The following is an 18893-nucleotide window of genomic DNA, read 5'->3' as shown; positions in this document are numbered from 1 at the left end:
GATTTGGGATTATATCCTAATAGCAACGGGAAGCTGTTGAAAAGTTTTTAGGTGGGAAGTGACATGATAAGTTTGCATTGGTGGAAAAAACTACCTGTGCTGCACTGTCATGGTGAATGGATTGGAGGCAGCAAGAGTGGGAAAAAAGAACTCCAATTTAGGCAAAAAGAGAGTATCTGTAAAATAGTGAGACTGAGATATTTACAGTTTTCTTATAAAAAAAATAGAATTGAGAATATCCTCTACTTAGCAGAATTTGCTTTGAGCTTACCAGGTTTCTCAGCACATGCAAAGAGAGCATTTTCTTGTTAAAAATAATATCAACACAGAAGAGGCAGATGAAGATGTCAGTGATTTGAGATTGCTTAACACAAAATGAAACTTTAAAAAAGATTGCAGTAACTTGGTGAAAAATTTCAAATAATAAACTTTTTTTTCCGGAAAAAATACCAGTGACACAATATTAGAGACAGACTCTTTAAGAAAATGGATTAAAGTACTGAATATACACCAAGAATACTTAATCTACTTATGATATTTTAAGTGTTCATATAATATAAAGAAACCTTAAATTTTTTGCTTTAATGTAGCAGATGTACATTATTTTTACTTTTTTTTTAGGAAAAAAACCTGTATAATAAAAACAGTTTATTGATTAATAAATAAATATTTCAAAAGTTCCCCTTGGGCTTCCCTGGTGGCGCAGTGGTTGAGAGTCCGCCTGCTGATGCAGGGGACATGGCTCCAGGAGGATCCCACATGCCTTGGAGCGGCTGGGCCCGTGAGCCATGGCCGCTGAGCCAGCGCGTCCGGAGCCTGTGCTCCGCAACGGGAGAGGCCACAACAGTGAGAGGCCTGCGTACCGCAAAAAAAAAAAAAAAGTTCCCCTTTTCACTTTCAAAAGTATCTTAGTGTTTTGATAAATTATGTGATTAGAGATAGAGGATCTCTCCAGTTGAAGGGTCAGACTGGTAAAAAAGCCATCAAGTTATAGTACAGGATGCATATTTTATTGCGCTAATTTAGACTTCCTCCCAAAGAGATTTCTTAAAACAGAAGGGCAGTTGTAATACCAAGTATCGCTATATCAGGTCACCCACAACTCCAGGGTCATGAATTAACTTGTTGTGAGCTCTCACTTAAAAAAAAAAAAAGAAGAAAAGAAAAGAAGAAACAGAAGTTACTCCCTATCTAGACAAGCCACTCCTGAGAGTTCTATCTTGGTTGTAACTCGAGTTTTCTTTCTCACACTGACATTTTATTTATGCTTTTCAGGGTGAAAAGAGTTGGGATATTTTATCATCTGGAGTTTCTCTGCCTCGCTGATGATCTAAGCTCAAACCTGCCAGTTTATGGGAGATGATAGAAAGCACCCTCTAACATCTGAGTAAGTAGATGCTGCGGTGTGTTTTGATTTACTGCTTAAAAAAAAGAAAAAGTATAATTTTATGACTTTAAAGTTTTAAATTATCAGGTACTTTAATTGGGATCTTTAAATTTTGTTGTTGAATAGTGATGTCAATTATTATAATTCCAATAAGTGAATATTTTTAAAGGGATTCTGGAAGAAATTAATCACCTGATGATAAAAAAAAAAAAGTTAATGAAAACATTTTCCATTAGCTTTTAAGGAACATATTGAGGACCTAAATGTATATATTAAAAATTTAAGAGCACTCTCCTTAGTGCTTTATTTCACTTTTATATTATGAATGCAAAAATATTGGTAAGACAACTGTTAAGAATTTTTTAAATGCAACTCTATATAAAAATTGTATTTTAATACGGAGTGTATTTTGGCTAACTTGAAATAAATACTGGTTTGTTTCTTGGAAGTAGAATTTTAAAAGTTCTTTCTATTTGAAAATAAAGATTTTTTCTCCTTCTAATACAGATAAGATTACAAAATTTCTCTGGATTTTGACTTTGTTTCTTAATTAAAGAGACTGAGAAAGAAAGGCATTCATTCTTTCTAATTAAAACTTCTGAGTGAAGTTTAAAGAGTTGAGCCAGTCATTTTGATATAAACTGTTTTTCAGAATGAAAGCTGCTAGTTCTCTTATATCCATTGAATCTCTTTTGACAAAACTAGGAAACTATGAGGCTGTACCAGGGCCTTTTTTGGAATGCTGAGGTGAATACAATTAATAGATACACAAGATTGCTTCCCACTACAATGGGGTTATTTAATTTTGGTCTGTATCTGAGCTGTTCAGTATAGTAGCCAATAGTAGCTATTGACATTTGAAATGTGGCTGGTCCCAGTTGAGATGTGCTGTGCATAAAATACACACCACATTTCAAGACTTAGTATGAAAAAAAGACTAAATATTTTATTAATAATTTTTGTATGAATCATGTTGAAATGATAATATTTTGGATATATTGCGTGAAACAAAATGTTATTAAAATTAATTTCACTTGTTTTCTTTTACTTTTTTTTTTTTAATGTGGCTGCTAGATAATTGTAAATTACTTGTGGCTTACATTATATTTCCAGTGAACAGAACTGGCCTGTTGTATATGATCAACATGCTTAGTCATCCATTACTCAACATTCTGTAAGCCTTGACCCTTCTGGGCTGTGTATGGATCAATTAATATAAATCTATATTGTTTTAAGAATATGATTCTTTGATTCATCAAATATTTACTGAGTACCTGCTATATGCCAGACAGTCCTCTAGGTACTGGTGTTACAGTAGTGAACAAAATAAAGAAAACTTCCTGCCTTCATGGAGTTAACATTCCATTAGTAAAACTAGACTAAAAACATAAATAAGTAAAATATATAATCTATTTGAAGGCTTTGGAGAAAATGCAAGGAGAGGGGTTCAATTCTAAATAGATTGTTCAGGGAAGGCCTCACTGAATAGGTGTTATTTGAGCAAAGACTTGAAGAAAGTGAGAGAAAGAGCCCTATAGATATTTGGGGGAAGAGTGTTCTAGGCAGAGGGAATAGCAGGATTGTGCCTGGCTTGTTTGAATTGTAGGAGGCGAGGTGATTGATTGGAGGGAAGTGAGTGATGGGGAGAGAAGATGAAAGGTAATGGATGGTAACATCATGTGAGCACTGGTTATTGTCTATGCAGACACAGAGGTAACCTCTAGGGAACCAGGCCAGAAAACAGAAATAGGAATTTTAAAAACAAAGCAAAGGTATCAGAGGCTACACTTCATGGGGGGTAGACAGATTCTACAGCTTAAGTGCAAGCTACTTACTAAAAGAACCATCAACCCTTAGAAAACTGAGATCTGTCAACTGATGACTGGATGAATAAAATGCAGTATATCCACGTAATGGAATACTACTGGGCAGTAAAAATGAATGAAGTACTGATGCATACTGCAACGTGCATGAGCCTTGAAAACATACTAAGTGAAAGAAGACAGTCACAAAAGGTCACATATTGTATGATTCCATTTATATGAAATGCCAAGAATATACAAGTCCATTCATATAGCATCCAAAAAACCAAAATACTTTGGAATAAATTTAACAAGAGAACTGTAAGTCCTACATACTGAAAACTACAAAATTTTGTTGAGAGAAATTAAAGTATCCCTAAATAAGTGGGAATAAATGGAAGATTCTGTATTGGTGATGTGGCAGTTTTCTCCAAATTGATCTGGAGATTCAACAAAGTCATTGCCAAAGTCTCAGACAGGATTTTTGTAGAAATATATTTATAGAAATTGGCAAACAGATTCTAAAATTTATATGGAAATGCAGAAGATCTGGAATAGTCAAAGTAACTTCAAAAAAGCAGGAAGTTGGGAAAAAAAGAAGAAAGTTGGAGGACCTATATTACCTGTTTTCAAAACTTATCATAAAGCTATAATAATAAGAACAGTGTAGTATTTGCATACGGATAAACATGTAGATCAGTGGAACAAAATATCTAGAAATAGATACATATGTGGTCAGTTGCTTTTCAGCAAAGGTACTAAGGTAATCCTATAGGGACAGCATAGTCCTTTCAATAAACAGCGCTGCAGCAATTGAATTGCCACGTGAAATAAAATGTACCTTGACATTTACCTTACAATATACACAAAAATAACTTAAAATGGATCATAGACCAACATGTAAAGAAGCAAACATAGCAGAAAGTCTTGTGTCCTGGGTTAGACAAAGATTTAGTCAATAGGATATAAAAAGCATGAAGTATTAAAAAAATGATAAATTGGACTTCATCAGAATTAAAGTTTTACTTTTCAGAAGATACCATTCTTAAGAAAATGAAAAGTCAAGCCACATAACTAGGAGAAAATATTTACAAAATGTATGTCTGATAAAGGATTTGTATGTGGAAAAAAAATAAAGAACTCTTAAAATTCAGTCATAAGACAGCAATCCGATTTAAATATGTACAAAAGATTTGAAGAGTCATTTCACCAAAAAAGATATATGAATGGCAAATAAACACAAGGAAAGAGTTTCAACATCATTAGTCATTAGGGAAATGCAAATTAAAGCCATAATGATATATTGCTGCACACCCACTATAATGGCTAAAATTAAAAAGACTAACAATCCGTGTGTTGGCAAGGATGTGGAGAAACCAGAATCCTCACCCACTGCTGACTGGAATATAAAGTGGTACAGGTATGTTGCAAAGCAGTTCGGCAGTTGCTTAAAAAGTTCAACATACACTTAACAAATTATCTAGCAATTCCATTCCTATAAATACATTGTCAGGAGAGATAACAGCATATGTCCATACAAAGACTTGTATACAGTGTTCATAGAAGCTTTATTTGTGATTGCCAAAAACTGGAAATAATGTAAGCATCCATCAGCAGATGAATATATAAATCCATACACTGGAATGCCGTTCAACAATGAAAAGGATTGGACTATTCATATATACAATGGCATGGATGAATCTCAAAATAATTATGCAGTATGAAAAAAAGCCAGATTCCCCCCGCCCCCAAGTGCCATACTGTCTGATTCCATTTAATTGAAATTCTAGAAAATGCAAACTAATCTATAGTGACAGAGAGCAGATCCATGGTTGCCTGAGGATGGCTCAGGAGAGGAGGGAGAGAAGGATTCCAAAGGAAGGGGCACAATGAAACCCTGGGGTGATGTATATATTCATTATCTTGATTATGCATAGTAACTTCATGGGTGTATACATACATCAGAATTCATCAAATTGTATACTTAAATATGTGCAGTTTATTGTATATCAATTACAACTCAATAAGGTTGTAAAAAAATTATGTCCATTCAAAAACCAAGCATACAGAAACTAACACACCATTGTAAAGCAATTATACCCCAATAAAGATGTTAAAAAAAAAAAAAAACCAAGCATATGTTCATAGCAGCTTATTCACAGTAGACAAAAACTGAAAACAATCCAAATCCATCAGCTGGTGAATGGATAAACAAAATGTGTGATATCCACACAATGGAATATTATTCAGTCCTGAAAAAGAATGAACTCCTAATTCATGCTACATAGTACAACATGGATGAACCTCAAGAACATTATGCCGGTTGAAAGAAGCCAGAAACAAAGGACTGTATGTTGTATAATGCTATTTATATGAAATTGTAAGAAAAGTCAAAATCATAAATTAGATCAGTGGTTGCCTGGGGCCAGAGGTGGAAGCAGAGTTTGGCTGTAAACAGGTAGGAGGGAGCTGTTGGGATGATGGAAGTATTCTTATTGGCAGTCGTGCGGCTGTTTATGTATAAACTTACTGAAACTCTTCTGATTGTACCATTAAAATGGATGACTTTCATGGCATATAAATTATACCTCAATAAAGCCATTAAAAATAGGTGGCCACTCAAAATTTTAAATGCTCTTTAAGTGGACCGTTCAAGAAATGGGACAGTATTTCTGATTTCATTGAACTCTAGTGCTTTGGAATACTTTGGTGAGACCTATTGAATTAATTTCTATGTCAGATGTTCTTTGAATTCTAATTGTGAAACAGAAATCATTATTAGTTGTCTTTCCCAGAATTTAGTGACCAGTAACAGCTGCATTTCCCTTGCATGTGAACATTGGTTTAGAATGATTGGCTTTATGTTTAACAACGATTAACACCACCACCCCCCCCTCCCCGGCCAGAAGAAATGGTAGTTTCTTAGATTGATACTCTATTTGTGCACAGTAGTTCAAAAGTGTAGGTTATCCTCCACCTCTCAGTTCTTCACAAAGGAAACTGATGACAGCTTAACACCTTTGCATTTTTTAGATGCAGAGAGGCACACCCTTCTAGGTGCCCACCCACCTGTCCCCAACACCATATATGTGGAGACAGCAAGTAATCTGGACATAAGGTCCTTGGGAATGGGAGGTAGAGTGCAACCGAGAGAGCTCCCCTGGAGCACTTTGCAGCTGGGTCTGGCCATGTTCTGCACCAGAGTACGAATCAAGATCTCTGGGGAGACTGAATTTTACTTCCTTAGATAAAATCAGAAAATGACCTAATTTTAATGAAAAAATTAACAACTCTAGAACATCTTGCCTGTGATTCTGCCTAAGTCTATTAAAATAGAAAAAATTTATTCTGGAAACAACCCAGTTCTTTACCTGAAATTCATTCAGCCATTTTCCCAAATAAAGTACCAGTTATTTAACCAAATTTTTCTTTTTCTTTTTTTTCCTCCCCCCCTCCAAAACAAATCCTTTATTCGGCAAAGATTTATGGAACACTCATCTTTGTCAAGCACACCAAAGATAAGACATACCTACAAGGATAAAAGAAGCATGGAATTGAGGGTGGGGGCCTGATGATATGTAACCTGCCTCCTTGGAAGGAGGGGCGTTCAGAGAGAGGTTGGGGAAGCTTTGGAGCAGGGAACTTAGAAAGCTGAGATTTGGAGGATGAACAGGACTTGGCTGTTAGCCAGGTTGTCGGCTGTGGGGCGGGGGAGTTGCGAGGACCTTAAAGCTGTGGCATTGGGTTTAAAGAAGAGAGAATAGGGTCAAGAGATGCAGTGAGTCCGAGTGACTTGACTTTGTGACTGGCAGAATTTGAAGAATGTAGGAGAAAAAGACATCAAGGATTAGTTCAACTTTGCCCTTGGCCATCTCAACAAGTGGTGATACCATTCACACCGGGTGAGAATACAAGACACCCAGGAGGTTTATTTGTTTTGATTGTTGCTTTGGGAAACCAATAATTCCCTCTAGAGGTTTTATCAGAGGAGTGCAGCTATTTGCATACACCTGACTGAACTTTAAAGGTGCCCCTCTGTGACCCATCATCCCCTGGGTGAACACACATGGAGCATTAGGAAGGAAAGTGAAAACTGACGTGGTCTTGGGGGTGTCTGTGTTTGTTCATTATCTCGGGCTTTAGTGGATCTCATGTTTACAGGTAAAATCACTGTTGAAAACTTCAGGGCAATTACAGAGAGGAATAATGCTTGGAGATGAAAACCTATTATGTTTAAGAATTTAGTAATTCCTTTTTATTACTTTTATCTACTTGACCTCTTGTCTCCACATTTTTATCATATATAAAGTACATTCTTTATACTTCTTTGGTCCAAAGAAGGTTAAAAGGGTAAATTTTAGAAAAGACTGCTCCATCCTTTATATGTATTAGCTCATTTAACTTTTAAAATAACCCTGTAAAGGAGGTACTTTTAATCCTATTAATTCTTGATAAAGATTAATAATAAAAGTATTTGGAAATCAACGGGTTTAAAATTTTTTGATATGCCTAAACACAAAGCATAAATTCTTATTCATATCCATTGACATTAGCATGTAAATGAGGATGACAAATTATTATTTTGGAAATTCTAATCATTTCTACCTTGTCCTTTTGAAAGAAGTACACTGGTAACAAATAGATCCATGATACACAAAATAATACTCTATACTTTTTGAGAATATTGAAAACTAATTTGGAAAATAACTCCTCTTCTTTCTGAAAATTTTTGCCCACTCTGCACTTTCCTGTCTTTTTTAATCATGAATATGTTACATTAAGCCAAAGATACTATGTAAACGGTTGCTTTGAAACTACATAAAACAGAAGTTAAAATTAGGTTTTACTTACTGCTTCCAACTTATCTTTTAATAATATGTGGTCAGATCCTGCTTTAAATGTACTCTTGGTTGAGGTACCTTGAGGAAGTAAGTTGCTTGACCTCAGTTAGGCTGTTTCCTTGTCTATAAAAACACAGGCAATGAAGTACATGCTCCAGTGCTCTGAAACTCAGAAATAACTTCTTGGGCATGAGTGCCAATGTAAGCAGGCAGTTTTCTTTTGTGCCACAAGAGGGCGTGCCTGTGTTGTTGCTAACCGGAGCTGAGGCCTGAATTCCTTTGCAAGACGTGGCTGAAAAGTTAGGGACAAGTAGATTGCTGGGAAAATGTGAAAGAAAAAGATTATTTTGACAGTGTCAAGGGAAAGAGGTACTCGAAACATAAAGTGATGTGAAGGGAAGGATTGTGAGTAAGATCCCTTCAAGATGTGAAAACTTTCGCGACATAGATCATTACAGATTTCCATTGCCAGTCAACAACCTTTTTTTTTTTTTGCCTATATCTGAGAAGTTTTATGAATTTTGTTTTCCTCCTCCTTTGCAAATGTGTTTATAAATCGGTTATATCAAACAAATATAGGACCCAAAGTTTAGTTTCTTAGTCGTGGTCTTGAGTGATTAATGTTGGTTAAAGTTAAGTTGGATTGTTTGTTCTCAGTGCCTTGGATATGTACAAAATCTGTTGCCCCAAATTAGGACCATTTGAATGCTTTCATCCTGCCTCCCTCCATGCGCTTTTTTCCCTTTGTTGGAGTTTCTGAGTTCTTTGATGTTTTGCTGTCATACATAGCTCAGAAAGTTGGGTGGGGGACAAGGAAGAACATTGTTCTGTGAACCAACCCTAGGGACGTGGAACTAATTTTAATATACAGTGAAATCTTTACAATTGACAAGATCAGAGCTGTACAAATACAGTGGCACTGGCAGTTGTGGAATTATTCTGATAAATTTAGGGAAATCATTTCATCTCAGCTATGTGACTGTTTCATGTGAATGTGTTCTTTAATTTAAATTATCCAGGCAACCCCTTTATTTTGCTAGTATTTTTTATTATAAATACAAAAATCATGAGCATGTTGTGTTTTACGTAACTGTAATTGTACTTTTAACACGTTTTGTATTGGAAAATGTTCTGAATTTAGAAAGAATGATCCATAGGCACCTCCTTTCACTCTGAATCCTACTTTTAGAAGTTTTCTCTGGGGTTTGTTCCTGGTAATAAACGCTATCCAAGTTCAGAGGCAGACTGCCCAGGTTCAAATTATCGTGCTGCTGTGTTTGAAATGTGACAAAAGCAAAGTTAGCCTAATAATTTCTCTCTCATTTGAATCTGATAGTTTCTTGAGCAGGAGAAAGAGAAGTGGAAACACTGTAGAAAATTACGCACTTTATCTGTGTGGCAGCCAATTTCAAACCATCTTCCTGGTACACTCTAAGGAGTTAAAAACATGTTAAATACTTTGAGATTGCAACATTTTAAAGAGAAAGAATATAAAAGAAAAAAGAACTCTGTAGCTCCGTTTTCTTTGCTTTCACCATGAAATGTGATCTTGTTTCAAAATATGGGAACACCCCGTGATAAACTCTTGTCCACATGAATGTCATCTGTCTTCTTTATTTTGGTAAAAAGAAGGTAGAGAATAGCTGATAGAGGGGCAAGCTGTTCCTTTAAAGTTACTTTTAAAAATTATGGAATATTTCAAGCATATAAAGAAAGCATAAGGAATAGTATATAATTAAAGTGTTATGTAATTAGTAAAACACTATGTGTGTCCTTCCTAAGCCTGTCTCCTTTTCTACCTTACAGAGGTAACTACCCTGAATTTGGTTTTTATCATTCTCTTGAATGTTTTTACGCTTCTGTTAAATATGGATGTATTCCTAAACGTAGATAGAATTGTGGTACCTGTATTTTTTTTTTTACACTCTTAACAAATTTCTTAAGTGTTCAGTACATTATTAACTGTAACTACTGTGTTGTCCAGCAGAGCTCTAGAACTTTTTCGTCTTGCACAACTGAAACTATACACACTAAAACAGCAACTCCCATTTCCCCTGACAGCCATCATGCTACTTTGAACTTCTGTGAGTTTGCGTACCTTAGGTGCCGCATACAAATGGAAACCATGCAGTATTTGTCTTTCTATGACTGGCTTATTTCACTTAGCATAATGTCCTCAAGGTCTATCCATGTTGTCCCATATGACAGGATTTCCTTCTTTTTTAGGGTTGATTAATATTTTATTACACATATTCTTTATCCCTTCATCCATCAATGGACATTTAGATTGTTTCCACCTGTTAGCTGTAGTAAATATGGGAGTGCAGATATCTCTTTGAGATCCTGATTTCAGTTGTTTTGGATAAATATCCAGATGTGGAATTGCTGGATCATATGGTAGTTCTATTTTTAATATTTTAAGAACTCTCCATACTGTTTTCCATACCAGCTGCACCATTTTACGCTCCCAGCAACAGTGCACGAGGGTTCCAATTTCTTCACATCCTTACCAACATTTGCTTTTTTTGGGGGGTGTGTGTGTGTGTGTTTAATAATAGCTATTCTGACAGGTGAAAGGTGACATCTCATTGTGCATTTGCATTTCCCTGAAGATTAGTGATGTTGAGCATCTTTTCATCTACCTGTTGGCCATGTGTATGTCTTCTTTGGGGAAAAGCCTATTCAAGTCCTTTGCACATTTTTAATCATTTAACTTACTTATTTATCTATTTGTGTATCTATTTATTTATGCTGTTGAGTTGTAACAGCCCTTAAATATCATGGATATTAACCCTTTATCAGATATGTGATCTGTAAATATTTTCCCTCATACTGTAGGTACTCCTTTTCACTCTGTTAGATTGTTCGCTATGCAAAAGCTTTTTAGTTTAATATACAGATATTTGTCTATTTTGGGTTTTGTTGCAAGACCAGTGTCGTGAAGCTTTTCCCCTATGTTTTCTCCTAGGAGTTTTACAGTTTTGGGTCTTGATGTTTAAGTCTAATCCATTTTGAGTCGACTTTTGTATATAGCATAAGATAAGCGTCCAATTTCATTCTTTTGCATGTGGATATCCAGTTTTCCCAACATCATTTATTGAAGAGATTGTCTTTTTCCCTTTTGTGTATTCTTGGCAGCCTTATTGACGATCTACTGACCTATATGCATGGATTTATATCTGGAGTCTTTCTTCTGTTCCGTTTGCCAATGTGTCTGTCTTTATGCCAGTACCAGTTTGAGAAGAATTAGCTTTAATACTTCTTTAACTACTTGATAGAATTCACCAGTGACCGTTGGTCCTGTGCTTTTCTTTGTTGGGAAGTTTTTTTTTTTTTTTTTTTTTCGGTACGCTGGCCTCTCACTGTTGTGGCCTCTCCCGTTGCAGAGCACAGGCTCCGGACGTGCAGGCTCAGCGGCCATGGCTCACGGGCCCAGCCGCTCTGCGGCACGTGGGATCTCCCCGGACCGGGGCACGAACCCGTGTCCCCTGCATCGGCAGGCGGACTCTCAACCACTGCGCCACTAGGGAAGCCCTGTTGGGAAGTTTTTGACTACTGATTCAGTCTCCTTAACACTCTTCAGATTTGGTCTTCTTCATGATTTGGTCTTCGTGGGTTGTAGGTTTCTTGGAATTTTTCTGTTTCTTCTGTGTTATCCAGTTTGTTGATATATAATTATTCATTGCGGTCTCTTAACAATCCTTTTTGTTTCTGCAGTATCAGTTGTTAACGTTTCCTCTTTCATTTCTGATTTTATTTGAGTTTTCTTCTTTTCTTAGTCTAGCTAAATGTTTTGTCAGTTTTGCTGATTTTTTTCAAAAAGCCAACTCTTTCGTTAATTTTTCCCTATTGTTTTTCTACTCTCTATTTTGTTTATTTCTGCTCTAATCTTTATTATTTCCTTCCTTCTGCCAACTTTGGGCTTAGTTTGTTCTTGTTTTTCTAGTTCCCTGAGGTATATGGGATCTTTCTTCTTTTCTAATGTAGGTGTTTACCAGTATAAACTTCCCTCTTAGTATTGATTTTATTATATCCCATAAATTTCAGTACGTTGTGTTTTCCTTTTCGTTTGTCTCAAGATAGTTCTAATTTCCCCTTTGATCTCTTCTGTGACCCGTTGGCTGTTCAAGACTGTGTTAATTTCCACATGCTTGTGGATTTTCCAGTTTTTCTTCTGCTATTGATTTCTAGTTTTGTTCCATTGTGGTCAGAACAAATACTTGGTATGATTTCAATCTTCTTAAATTTGTGTGGTACATGTTTTCAAACAAGATATAAATTGTACCTGTTGAAAGGAGAGCTCCAAGGAAAGCAGACTCTGAGAAGGAGATTAACAGGCAGGAGGCTTATTAGGGATATTTTAGGATTAACACCTGTGAGAGAGAAGGACGTGGGATTGGGCAGAGAGAGAGAAATTAGGCTGCAGTGCAGTCACAAGAAAGGCTTTAGCCAATGCCAGAGGGAGCCCTGGAGGTGGGACAGCCCTTCAGAATTGTCCTAAGTTGGGGCGAGGAGCCAAGCATTCACAGCCTCGCTGTGACCAGTTATCAGGCATCGGCTGCCCCCCGAGAGGGGACCTGACTTTGACAAGGTGACTCTTTTCAGCTGAGGGCTGTCAGCCTGCAGCACTCCCAGTAGCTGGGGGAACAAGCCCTTCATCCATGGAGGGAGACCTGAGCAGCACATCTCAGCATCCATCACTTAGTACCTATCGTGTGCATCATCACAGCTTGCCTTTTTGGTCCAATATTATGTTTCTGAGATTTACTCATGCTAATATCTATAGCTGTAGTCACTCATTTTATTTGTTTTTACAGTATTCTGTTTCATAAACACGTCACCTTTTTAAAATACATTTTCCTGTCGAGAGACATTTTAAGTTTTGCAGTTTTTTCACTATTGAAAAATGTGGCTGTAAGCATTTTTTTGTATCTCCTTAGTGCATGTACTTAGTTCATCTGGGGTATATAACCAGAAAATTCCTGGATCTTAGAATGTGCACCACTTCAAACTGAGTAACTGTAATGAAACTGCTCCCTGCAGTGCTTGTACCTTGCTCCGTATCCTCACAAACACTTGGCATTGTCAGATTTTAATTTTGCCATTTGATGGGTATAAAATGGTATCTCACTGTGGTTTTAATAAAAATTTTGTTGATTACTAGTGAGATTGAGAATGTAGCTACTTGAGTGTCTTCAGTGAAGTGTGTATGCCAGTCATGTGCCCCCTTTTCCTATTGGTTTCCTTTTCTTATTAATTTAAACAATCTTTCTTACCCCTCCTTTGCTGTCTGTGTGTGTACAGTTATCTTCTCCTGGTTTTGGGCTTGATTATTCACTTTTTAAATAATGCGGCATGGCTCACGGGCCCAGCCGCTCCATGGCATGTAGGATCTTCCCGGACCGGGGCACGAACCCGTGTCCCCTGCATCAGCAGGTGGACTCTCAACCACTGCGCCACCAGGGAAGCCCAGGAGTTTCCTTTTATGCAGTCGAATTTAATCAGTCCTTTTTGCATTGTTTCTTTGTGTCTTATTTGAAAAATTCTTCCTTAGGCTGAGGTCATATAAAAGTATTCTCCTCTGTTTCCTACTAAAAGTTTTAAAGTTTTGCTTTTCACAGGTTCACCTGCAATCCATCTAAAATGGAGTTGTGTGTATATTGTGAGTTGTAGTTACCTCATTTTATTTTCCCATGGACAGCCAGTTTTCCTAGCAGCATTTATCAGTGGTGCATCTTTTCTCTACTGATGTGCAGTGCCATCTTGCCACGTCAAGTTTCCATCTATGTAGGTCTTTTTTGTTTTATTGGGGTTTTTTTCTTGCTTCAGTTCTACACTTTCTTTATGATATCTTTATTTCTTTATTGTATCTTATTGTCTGGTAGGGTAAATCCTCCCTTCTTGTTCTTCTTTAAAATTGTCCCTACTTTTTGCCTTTTGTCTGACATGCATTTTAGACTTAGATTACAAGAAGAATCTTCCTTGGATTGAGTTCATGCGTTGACTTTATAGATTAATTTGAGGAGTCTTGACATCTTTGCAGAATAGATGTTTCCTGTCAATGTCATCTTTAATATCTATAGGTATTTGTACTGCACACATAATTTTTATACCTTACCTTTTTACTAAATACTGACATTTTGCATGTTAATAAATACATTTCTTAATCAACAGTTTAAGGTCTACGTAACCATCCATTTATTTAATCATGCCCCTATTGACAGATTAACACAGTTCACAATGATTTTTCTTGAACTTACATCTTTCCCATCACTAAATTATGTATAAATATTCACCTGTGTTTTATTCTAGTAATGCTAGGCTGTTATATAATTAAACATTTATCTGGAATAGATTCAGAGGTAAGATGTGAGAAAAACATCTAACTTACCCCATGGGGTTGGCCGTATTCACATACTTTGTCCTTTTGGTCTGACTTTGCCTTTTTTGTTTCACTGTCAAGGAACCATCAGCAGTGTGCATACCGTGATAGACGTTTGCGTAAATGAACCAATTTTTAATATTTGTTGTATTTTCGGGCATGTGACTCTTCCATGGGTCCGTCTGTTGATTCCAGATACATACCACACTGTCTTAAGTACGGGAGCTGTTAGAACACCCTACTTCAGCAGCAGCAGCAGCATATTACTAATTTTTAGATTTGTCTGGGATATTTCTACATCATTTCTCTTTCAGATAAACTTTAAATAGTTGGTCACTTTCCCTCTAGAACTGTTACGATTTTGACTGACAGTGTGTTAGTTTTCTGAAAAAAATTTAGTCATTTGTATTTTAATTTCCTGGCCTAACGAGTACTGCATATTCATCCAGCTTATGAATTCTGGAACTTTTTGGTTAGAGAAGATAAATCCCCAGATTTCTTTTTCGATTAAAATTCAAGGCAATGAAGGAAATCCATCGCAGCAAACGGAGTCATGCCACATGTTTATTCTGTAGACAAGTGTCTTTCTACATTGAGCAGCACTTCAGGGGCTTCACCTCCCCCCTGCAGAACATGGCTCACACGGTACCATGTGCCCTGGCTGGACAGATTTTTGAAACTAGAGTTGTGTACTCCTTGGCCAGAAAAGTCTTTTAATGGTCTTCCTCCTACAAATCTTTAAGGGACTTCTGTGCCTCCCCTTCTCTGATTTACCTTTTTTATGGTAAGGAAATAGGACACAGAGCCTGCAGGGTATGGGAGGGAAGGCTGCATAACTCTTTTTCACACCTGCTTGGATTCTGGCAGTGCTACTTGCTAAGTGAAGGCTAGAGGCTGGTTTGTCGTGTGTTTTCACAGAGCACTGGTGGCTCCAGGCCAACGCATTTAGGCTTTGTCTTTTTTTTCTTGCATAAAATTGCCTATTTTTCACTTCAAATGGGGGTGTTAGGCACTCAGAGATGTCTGTTCCTGTTTCACATGCACACCATCTGTGGTCCCTGGCATCTTAGGTTCCCAAATTGGCCGAAGTCGGTCAGCATACAGAGTGGCCGGGGTCCTCGCCTGTGTTTGTCCCTGTTGGTGCAAGCCAGTGTTGCAGCACCCACCTGAAGCACCAGGCATTGGTGCCGTGGACGGAGTTTTTAAAAGTTTGAATAAACTATTTATTTAGAATACTTTCAGAAAAGTTGCAAAGATAGTACAGAGAGTTCCCATACGTCCCCCACCCAGTTACCCCAGTTGATAACTCTTACCTTATCATATTTGTCACAATTAAGGAACAAACATTGGTACATTAGTATTAACTAATTAAAATCCACATTTTATTCAAACTTCACTAGTTTTTCCATAATACCGTTTTTCTGTTCCAGGATCCACCCAGGATATCACATTACATCTTGTCATCGTGTCTTCTTAAGTTCCTCTGGTCTGTGACACTTTCTTAGATTTTCCTTGTTTTTGATGATGTCCGTTTTGAGGAATACTGGTAAGATGTTCTGTAGAACGTTCCTCAGTTCAGATATCTCTCATGTTTTTCTGATTATTAGCCTGGGGTTGTGGGGTTTTAAGAGGAAGACCACAGAGGTGAAGTGACATTCTTATCACGTTGTGTGCAGGGAACATGCCATCATCACGACTTCTCCCTGATGTTGCTGACCTTGGTCACCTGGCCAGGGTAGTGTTTGCAAGGTTCCTCCGCTGTAAACGTATTCTCTCCACCCCACCCCACCCCTTAGCATACTCTACTCTTTGGAAGCAAGTCAGTAAGCAGAGTGTAGTCCTAATTTAAGAGACTTGTTAATTGTCCTATCTGTCTGGACCCTGTTATATTTAAACCATGCCTATTATTTTCTGTCCTTTGTGTTTAAAGCCTTAAGAATAAATAAAAACTGCCTAGGCCTAAAAAGGACTTGAAGTAGTTAGTAACTATGTTTCTCCCAGTCTTTGTATATTTGCTTTATTGGTTTTATTTAAAAATCTTCATATCCTGTGTGCTACATCCTCGTACCACGTGGGCTCCTCCGTTCAGACCTTAGGAGTTCACATTACAGATTGCTTGTTGTGTTGTTTGTGGGGTGAAATTCTCAATTAATTTGATTTTTTTTGTCTGATTAGTTTTTTGAACTCAAATGACTTTACATTTTCACTTCAAGTCCATTTCTAAAGAAGAATGAAAGAAGAAGAATATTTTATTGTTTTGGCATATAATAGGAACATTCTTGAAATGATATATATAAAAATTGTTTTTGTTCATCAAATCATCATTGTATGTGCTCTTAAGGAACCTGCTATTTCAAAAAAACGCTGTAATAAGTTTGTGATGCCGAAAATGACCGACTTTGCAAATCCACATTTGCAGACACTTCATTTCATCCATAGGTGCGCACGTTTCATTAAGGTGGACTGGTTAAAGTGTGTTTTCAGAACATTAGAACTTCATGTTCCTTCTTCTTACGATTGTGAACTTACTTAAGAAATTGTTTTTAGTGTGTCAGAGGATTTTGTCTGTAAGTCCATCTTAGAATCCAGTACTAGAAGAGAAAGTTCAAAAAGTACATTTTAAGGGGGCTTTTGTTCACTTCATGGTCAACTCGGTATGACAACTCAAAAACAGAATAATGTTTTTAATCAACGGCAGGGGAAGTCCCTTCCCTGGCCCCTCAATTCTACTTTCAGTCAGTCAAAAGAGGCTTAGATTCATGTGGGGAATTCCCACGTGTTCTATAATAAGTCTCTTTAGAAGCTTTCATATATGTGTGGAATGGAGGACAGTACGGCATACGTTTTCTATCTGTTGTGTGAGTGCTGTTCAGCATACTGGTACTGTGTTTTAATATTACTCATTCTTTTTTCTAAGTATAGATGTGCAAGAATGAGAAAGGCTGAGCTTTATAAAATGAAATAGAAAAAATTAATTTGTTCTCAGGTCGGTTAAAGGCCCGTTAAATGTAAGATCTTTGGATATATGCTGGCTCTTTTTTCTGCAGTAAGTAAAGAAAACTCTAGAGAGCTTTGGAGACAGGAGGCCCTGTCAGCTGCCTTTCGCTGCACGAACCGGCCCCTCTCTGCTTAGCTGCAGGCTCTCCTGTCCTTCATGCTCAGAGTCAGGCAGAGTTTTACTGCTCAGATCTGGCAGATGTGTGTCCTGCACTCACCGTCAGGTCAGATTCCTAAGGACTAGAAGTGCTCTTCAAAAAGATATTAAATGTTGAGCCATTTTGGGGAAACTATACCAGGTTGAAGATCCGTGACATACCATAGGTAATTGGTATACTCGGAAGAAGGCAGTCAGAGAACGTGTGTGTGGACCACCTGCGCTGTGCTGCACTTTCCCGAGCTGCGTGGGCGAAGCCATGGCTTCTGGGGGACAGGGTTATGTTTACACTCCCGTTGACTCCGTTACCTTGTCCCGCCAGGGACATGTGAGAACCCCAGCAGCAAACAGGAAGCGGCCGTCCACTCTACTACTCTGCACGCGCATTTGCAAAAACAACTTAGTACCGAATGGAAGTTGTCTTCCATGAGAGGAAATCTCATAATTGGTACACAGGAGGCAGGGTGCCTGGGCATCCTCTGCCTCGTCCTCCATGCCATGCCCAGGCCTCGGTGGGGTTTGTTGTTGGGGAAAGAGATATGGAGTATTGGGAGAGGTGGGCATGGAACAGAGGCTGTCTTTCCCTTAAGGCATTTACAAGTCCTCCCAGCCCCATCCAAAAGCCAACCAGGAGTAAAAAACAACAACAACAAAAGATTCTCTTGAGTTTTCCTGGTGCTTCCGCAGGTCTTTATATCTCAAAACCCTACTTAACATATTTTCACGAAAAACTAAATTTTGGTGTTCCTATGCCAGGAAGATTCCATCTGTGAGGGTACCTTGAAACTGTTACCCATCTTCTATTGCCCCCCTTTTTATGTTGCTTCTCCTCTAAGATCCCCCCTGGTTTTCATCTGGTTGCAAAGCTTCAGGGAATTGTACATTTGAACCACCTCCTGCTGAGCTGTCTGTGCTCTCCAGTGGACTTGGGACAGTCCTTACGGGGTCTTTATGTGCCTGCTCTGAGCCGGTCTGCTGGAGAGCGCTGCGTGGGCTGCCTTGTGGAGTCCAGCCCCCCTCAGTCCAGAACCACACTGCATCTCAGGGGCGGGTTTGAAGCTGCACAGTGAATACCTCATGCAGTAAAAAATTTTTTCAGCTTCATCTCTCTCCTACATTCATTCATTCAACAAACATTTATTACGTGCTCATTTTGAACCAGGCTCTGTGATAAGGTGAGAGATAACAGAAATAAAAAGGCCCAGCACTGTCTTCAGTAAGCTTCCAGTCTAGGGAGATAAATAGAGTGCAGTGTGGTAACAGCTCTGATACAGAAGCGCCTGGGAAGGCCTGCAGTCCAGACACTCATGGCAGATGGTTCCGGAGA

General features: G+C 37.9%; 1 long non-coding RNA gene across 3 annotated transcripts in view; it reads left to right on the top strand.

The window, feature by feature from the left end:
• LOC309966089 overlaps positions 1-18893 on the top strand; it is a 198599-nt gene that overhangs the window by 48053 nt on the left and 131653 nt on the right. For all 3 annotated transcript variants that reach the window (XR_014326429.1, XR_014326430.1, XR_014326431.1), the window contains exon 4: positions 1276-1387. This is a non-coding gene — a long non-coding RNA (uncharacterized lncRNA). The remainder of the gene's footprint in view (positions 1-1275; positions 1388-18893) is intronic.

The sequence above is a fragment of the Leucopleurus acutus genome (assembly GCF_964270905.1).
Source record: "Leucopleurus acutus genome assembly, chromosome: 9".
NCBI lineage: Eukaryota > Metazoa > Chordata > Mammalia > Artiodactyla > Delphinidae > Leucopleurus > Leucopleurus acutus.
The sequence above is the reverse complement of the archived record's forward strand: the minus strand, read 5'-3'. Positions and strand labels throughout refer to the sequence as shown.